Genomic DNA, 7,723 nt, shown 5'->3' with positions numbered 1-7,723 from the left:
CGCTTAATGCATGTCTCGACTCAAGAGCAACATGTTTTATGAACCACAATCTTCTCTATATGGCAACTGATTATCACAGTTTATTATTTACATTTAGGGAATGAAGTGGCCAATGATTAATCATTATGATCTCAATTAAAAGGACCTTTGTTCTTATCATAAAATAAGTTATAGAAATATACTTTACATTTTTGTTTGGTCTATAACAATTGTTTTTCCTTTCATCTTTGCATTTTCTTTTCTGCTGTCCCAGGACAGACTAATCAAACATAAGACTGTGACACAGAAGCTCTTGACTGCATAAACTGACTTCAAATAGAAATTGCAAAGTGCCTGCCGAGGACAACCAAAAGGACGTCATCGACATTTATCATGCAGTCTTCTAACCTCAATGTGGGACAGACCAGAAATAGCACTGCAATAAAACGTCAGGGGCGGTAATCAATCTGTGAATTTGAAGGCTCATAATCAAATGCAAAAACACTACAAAAGAATACTCTAAACATTATCCTGACTGCTATCATTTTTCTCCTGATTAGACAATACAAACATTCAACGTTAAAAAAAATAATAATGCAACAATGTGAAAGGCTTTGCTGATAGCAAATAATGTACTTACAATGTGCTAAAGTGGAGCTAATGTAGTAACCATTAGTTTTGAATTTGCCAGGTGGCCAGAAACACTACTCCATATATATATATATATATTCTTAATAAGAAGCTTCTTGCCATCAACAGTTTAAAAGTTGTTGATATGTAAAACATACTTTTTTCCCCAAGTAGCAGAAAAAAAAAAGATTATTTAACACAGATGGCCAAAATATGTCTCATGCAGTGATAAAAGACACTCTGGTCCACTGCTGTTACTGAGCATGGTTCATCCATTAACTTTTTCCAGGTTGGCAACACCACACTGCCAATGTAGTGGTTTCACTAAAGCGATTAACAGCTTCCAGGAAGAGAGAAAAGGATCCCTTTAGTCTCCCTTAACTGAGCATAAATGAAGAATAAATGAAGCCACCCCACCACAAGACCAAATGATGATCGGTCTGACAACTGTGTACCCAGATCACTGCTAACCCCGTGCTCTTTGTGGATGGTTACACATCAGCAGTCTCAATGTGGTGCAGGAACCTTTGCACGTTCCACTCATCACATCAGCATTTCACCCTGAACTTGCTCTCCTTTTAGGTAAGAGCAATCAATCTTCTCTTGCTTTTTAGCATTGTTAAATAACTGGTGAAATGTCTGTGATGACGTGGAGTTTCTCTTAACTTCCTGGTGGCTGCTGCAGCATTTAAATAGAGACCACGCCCACAGACATTTTTATGTACTCCAAATCCAAATCTTAAGAAATGCATGTAAATCATGAAATCCTCCAACACATTGTACAGTTTTACATCCTTATTTATTTTAATTTATTGCAGAAACAGTCAACCCCTCCCCATGTTTACGTCTGAAGGGACCAGCAGCTCCAGGATCTTCTCTTTTATGTCCAGTTATGTTTCTCACCCACTGCTAATTTTAATACCTAATACTGTTTTAATGTTGTGTTGCTGTTATGAGATTCATTTTATAAACTGGCCATGACTATGCATGGTGTCAGCCTCAGTCTTTGTCGTTTTGGAAAATGAAGGTTATATAAAACTGTCAAAATCAACAAATTCAGACTCACTAACCAAAATCTTTGTGCATTAAAAAGATCTGAGTGTAGTACTTTTAACGCTGAAGCATAATTCGAATACTTGTGAGTAAAGCAACTTTTAAAGTCTAATGTAAGAAAGAAAGTGCCAATCAGAACGTGTCAGTTTTAATGCATTCAAGCTCAATGTCCTGTTTTTATAGTCATGTACACACGGCCAGGATGTGCTGTGCACATGTCAACCTCTTTAAGCATCTCGCTGGGTTTGTGGCCTTTTCATGAGGGTCATGAGCTCCCTGTGTTACCCTGCAGTCACTCCCACTCGCTCCCTGTATCCTACTGTTGCTAAGCAACCTGATCAACAGAGCTGCTGAAACAGGCCTGGTTAGTGTCAACTGTGACTCAAGAGGAGGGAAAAAAGGAAATATTTTGGGAATGATTTCCTGAAAATATTTTGGCTAATTTGAAGTGCTGCCAAAATAAGCAACTGTTTAATAGGATATGAAGGTTTAACAGACATTACAGTGATCGCATTCCTTCGCTGTTGACAGTGTGTGCTGACAAAGCACAGGACCGCTGAAACATTTCCGATATGAATCTCGATGCAAACATTGTTTTGCAAAACCTGCCAAGAGGAGGAAAGAGATAAACATCAGTGTCAGACGTGATTAAATGTGTCAGAAAGATCGAATAAACTCAATCAAACAGACAGTTTCCTTGTAAAAGAAGCTCTTAATCTAGTGAATACAAACCTATATAATACATTTCACATAATGCAAGTATATTAAAATGTACACCCATCAGGCATAATGAACCACTGGCCTAATATTGTTTTGTTTCCTCTTTTGAGATCTGGAGCATTTGTGGCAGGGCCCATTATCCTGCTGAACGCAGCCACAGTCATCCGGGAATATTAGTGGGGTGCACAGGGTCTGTAACAGTGATTAGGCAGGTGGTACCTGTCAAAGGAACATCCATATGGATGGCAAGATGATTGGTTTCCCTGCAGAACATTGCCCAAAGCATAACTTTGTCTCCCCTGGGTTGCCTTCTTCCCATACTCGGTGCCAAGTGCTCTCCAGGTAAGTGACATACACACACACACCTATAAGAAATCAAGATTCAACAGAGCAGCCCATCTTCTTCCATTGCTTCATGGCCTATTTCTGAAGCTCATGTGCATCTTCTCCCCACAGAAGACAGGAAAGCTGGGAGAGAAAGAGGAACAAACATATACACTGAGTTTTGTTTTACACTAGTATATATTAGTATTAGTGTATATTAGTATATATTATATACTCGTGACATTATGTAATTACATGTCATAGGGGAGTTTTGTCTGTTTTTCCTAATAATGTGAAAACCTTTGCGATAAAATAGATTGAAATTTACCCATTTACTGCTCCTGGACTAGGTTTTAATGACCTACAGTTTAAAAATAACCTTATAGGGAAATCTGTGACAAGCTGATGTCAAATAACTCAGTTTCAACATTTAAAAAAAAATCCAAAAGAAACACCTTGCAAGTGAACTGTGGGTTTATTGAGCCAACTAGAGAACATTAACCCATATATACAACCCTCAGAGAAAGATTTCTATTCTTTCTTGGATATACACTCAGCAGAAACTATTAGATTCACCGCCTTAGTACCAGTATGGACCCGCTTAGAGCAAGGTGCTCGAAACATATTGACATGATTAATGGAGGTTTGTCAACTTTAGATTAATAATGTCAGTCTCCCATTTCACCTCACCTCAAAGGTGCTCTATTCATGTCCAGTGACTGTGGAAGTCATTTGAGGGCAATAAACTCAGTGTTCAAGAAGAGTAAGAGGGTCTGAGCTTTGTGACATGGTAGCATACATCAGAAGATGGGTACACCATGATTTTAAAGGGATGGACGTGGTCAGCATGGGTTGGAAATGTCCCCTGCATCACCAGCAGCAGCCTGAATTGTTGAGACAAAAAAGCGACTTCATGTTATTTATGGAAAACTCCTGACCTAACATCAGATCGTTGCAGCTGGAACATTAAGTGACTTCATGTCTAAATGTAGTCACTGGTTAAAACTGGCTGATTAGATAAAGGTGTAACAAAATAGAATGAGTGTATGCCCAGCTGTTTTTATGCACCACACACCACCGCAACCTCACTACCAAAATCTTTAGGTAGTTTGGTCATTTTAATAGGCTTACAAGCCATTAAATAAGCAGTTTTCTCCAACTCGTATTGGGGAGCTCACATTAATCCCTCTACCTTAAGACTGCATGTCAGTCAGCACAACAGTTTTTTGTTTGACTTTCAATGGCGAGGGCTCACAGATGTGAAAAAGAATAGCTGCCTCCAAAGTCTGTCAGAATCTTTAAAACTGACTTTACATGGCACTGCATTCCCTTTCTGTGCACGAATAAGTGTGGTCGACACAAAAACAACAGCTCTGGAAGTAGGTTACCTATATCGAGCTTAGCTTTTATGCTAAAGCCGCAGGATAAAATGCCAAACATGGAAGTAGAAATAGGGAGGCTTTAAATAAACACTTGGATGAATGTCTGCGTGACAGAAATGTTAACATCTGTTTTGTCAGACGGATTTGGTAAACAAAGGGTTTGTCCCTCTGAGACCAAACACACTGAGAGGTTCTCAGCGTCAAACACAGGCATCACATAAGCCTTTTGTCAAGATGTTAAACTGCAGAACATGTACACATAACTTCTACTGTCCCACTGATTCTTCAAGTGCACTGTTAACATGAAGTAACATGACAGTCAGGATGTTGCCTCCAGCAAGCAAACATCTTGATTCTGAATAGATGACAGTTTGCATGTATAGGAAGAACAACTGAAAAAAGAGCAGCTATATAAAGTTTATCTACGACTCCTTATTGGAAAGCATAAGGAATCCTGTGATGCTGTCATGCTTGTTTGAAATGATACTTGCTTTACTTATCTCAGGAGCAACAATTAATTCTACAGATTTAAATTTTGTGTCCTATCAACCACTTACATTTTTAGCTATATGTTTACTGACACAGACCTCTATTAGCCAGGACTAAACAAACTAAAAAGCTCTCTCTCACACACACAACACTTTTTTCCCTCAAATATAAGCCAAGTGCTTCTCCTGCCTAAATGAATGTCAGGACACGACATGGATGACTAAAAGATAAACCAATGATATCCTACTGATGTAGATTAGTTTTAGAGGCAGCTACTCAGAGTATTTTGTAGCTAAGCCCGGAGGATTTCTTCAAATGAGTGCTTGGACACTAACTCGCGTCTCCTGCATGAACAGGTGGCCGAAGGATTCATTGAAATGTCAGTTGTTCATTCATGCACTAAACAGCTGCTGAAAGATGTCGTCTCGCTCAGAGGCTCTTAACCTGGTTATGGCGACCCGTGAGGAAGGTCATACTGGGGCCAGTGGAAAAAGTAACAATGAAAAGGAAACACATTGTAGTAGAGAGTCATAAATCGCAAACTATCTTTAGGCAGGATGGCAAACAAGAAGTCTTGTGACAATGTGTTTGATCCAGAGACACATCAGTCTACTCAGAGGTAAAAGGTCAGTACAATGCTATTAAAAACATGGAAAGTAAAACTGTTCTAAAACCAGAAAATCTCTCTCAAGAGCAAATGTGAATATTAAATTACCCTAAATTGTTAAAATGAATAAGAACTGCAGGCCAGACTAGTCGAATCCTGAAAATAAAGCCTGGGGCCACGAAAGTCATCCAAGCTGAACCGACTGCTTCAGACTGTGTTCAGTAGGCTAGGAGGGTAATGACAGATGTGAATGTATGACAAATGAGGTGTGGCACACATCCTTCAGTAAAACCATTACACCTGATGTAAACAATCCACGGATGTCGGGATGGGCAAGGTGCAAATTACCCATAGCTTCAAGCAGTACACATGCAAAGCTCGCACTGAGAGGCTATTTCTTTTTTTCGTGGCCTTGCGTGTCACTACCAGGTCTCGATCCACACCCCTTCTCCGTAACTGCTGGCATTTGGCACACTCATCTAATTGTGTGTTGCTTGATTTTGGCTGTGCAGGTCTAGACCAATCCTCCTCTTTGTCCATGCCCCCTTGAGTCATTTCAGCACAGCATTTTTCTTTTCCTTTTTTTTAAACTCTCCCTGTAAGTAAGGTTCACAGACACTGTGGCAATTACAACCAAACTGCTAAGAGAAAGCGAGTTTAAAAAGCTATTCTCAAACAAAAATGTGCAGCTTCTGAACTTAACAGACCTGATACGCAAAGTCCATTTGAATCAGGCCTGTCCAAACGTCCTCCATGAGCTGTGAGTGGCTTTCACTGATGACGCAGGACAAGGAGGGGTATTGTAATGCCTCTTATTATGTTGAGTGAGTTAAAAGCTAATAACAGGGATTTCTGTCGAGGTCTTAGATAAATGAAGCTAGCATACAGAACAAGGCTCTCGGTATATGTAGGTATGCTGGGAATGTGGACGTGACAGGTGACCTCTTTGGCTCACCAAATAGAGACGAAAGTTGTTTACTGCTGCTTTACGTCAGGTCACCGCAGTTGAAGTGGGTGTCCCAGAAGAATGTTTGAGCAGTCATAAAAGATGTCCACTGTTTATAATTCCCCCAAACTACTAAACTTGAGCTGTTTGAAGATGAATGCCTGTGCGTATGTTGTTACATAAAAGGTGAGTGATGGAGGCCTTATATGCAGAGTAATAGGCCTGAGGGAAAGTGATTTTCCACTTGTAAAAGCAAATTCATGTTTATTCTGGTTCAGTTTTCTGCAGGTGCCTTAGCAAGTACATCATGTTAGAAGCCAGTTGTAGAACTATCAAAAATCCTATTGCATTCTCTGCTAGCGGTTAGACCTCAAGATTTTGCTAACAAAGCCCAACATAAAGAAAGTGCAACAACATAAAACAAAGAGCACTGTGTTCTCGTCTCAGGGTATGTATTATTGCTACCTTTAAAGTACAGCAATATTGAACTCCCATAGATAATGTTTATTTTATCTGCACTTGATTTTTTACACATCATTGTAGTAAAATATAGATGCGTACTTGATTGACTGTATCCATGACACTAGATGGAATTTTTAATAAAGCTGTAATGTTGACTTGCAGGATAAACATCTTTAAATCTTATTTTGTTTATAATTTACATATTTAGGCATGTACACATAGTCAGAACAACCTGCTGAACTTCAAACTTTGAAGATGGCATCGCTGTTAACCGGTCTGAGTATTTCAGAAACTGCCGAACTACTGAAATTTTCCCACACAGCCATCTCAAGAGTTTAGCGAGAATGGTGTGAAGAAGAGAAAATATTCAGCGAGCAGCAGTTCCCTGTGTCAAAATACCTCATTGAAGTCCAGACTGCTTTGAGCTGATAGGAAGGCAACATAACTCAAATAACCACTCATCATAACCAAGATATGCAGAAGAGTATCTCTGAATGTACAACACAACAAACCTTAAAACAGATGGGCTGCAGCAGCAGAAGACCACTCTGGGTGGCACTACTGTGAGCTAACAACAGGAAACTGGGGCTATGATTAACATCACCATACCAAAATTGAAAAGTAGAAGATTGGAGAAACATTGCGTGGTGAGATGAGGTCACTGTGTCACAATGCTATAAAGCACTTTTGGTATAGGATTTTGAGAAAGGGAGATTTGCATGATGGATGTGCGGGTGCAACATGGATCAAATCTCTTAAGAATGTTTCCACCACCTTGGTAAATATATGCCATATAATTAAAGCAGCTTTGAAGGTAAGGAGTCTAACCAGATACTAACAAGTCCCTAGTAAAGTGTGCCATGAGGGTAACTACCCAAAGGCATTACCAAGATCTCTACTAAATAGAAAGAATTGTTTCCACAAAGTGTTTGACCCGGGGCAGTCTTAACCCTGCACATTGAAAAATGACACTTACCCAGTGCACTTCAGTGTGATCCATATGCAATGAGAAATATCTCCTTGTTGCTATAGCCTGATGCATCACAGCACCAATACTAAAGCACACCTTGCATAGCTGTAACATCCAGCTGCTTTGAAAAATACAGCAGTAGATCAGCAATTTCTCTTCTG

General features: G+C 39.6%; 1 long non-coding RNA gene across 1 annotated transcript in view; it reads right to left on the bottom strand.

Annotated features, from left to right (window-relative positions):
- Window positions 1-1,110: 1,110 nt before the first annotated feature.
- Window positions 1,111-7,723, bottom strand: part of LOC120725421 — a 73,091-nt gene continuing 66,478 nt past the window's right edge. Inside the window, exons 4-6 of the long non-coding RNA XR_005694112.1 lie at window positions 3,397-3,590; window positions 2,602-2,850; window positions 1,111-2,267 (exon numbers count right to left, since the gene is read on the bottom strand). This is a non-coding gene — a long non-coding RNA (uncharacterized LOC120725421). The remainder of the gene's footprint in view (window positions 2,268-2,601; window positions 2,851-3,396; window positions 3,591-7,723) is intronic.

This window comes from Simochromis diagramma, unplaced genomic scaffold (assembly GCF_900408965.1).
Source record: "Simochromis diagramma unplaced genomic scaffold, fSimDia1.1 OVJJ01000802.1, whole genome shotgun sequence".
NCBI classification, from domain to species: Eukaryota; Metazoa; Chordata; class Actinopteri; order Cichliformes; family Cichlidae; genus Simochromis; species Simochromis diagramma.
This window is presented reverse-complemented; position numbering and strand designations above follow the sequence as displayed.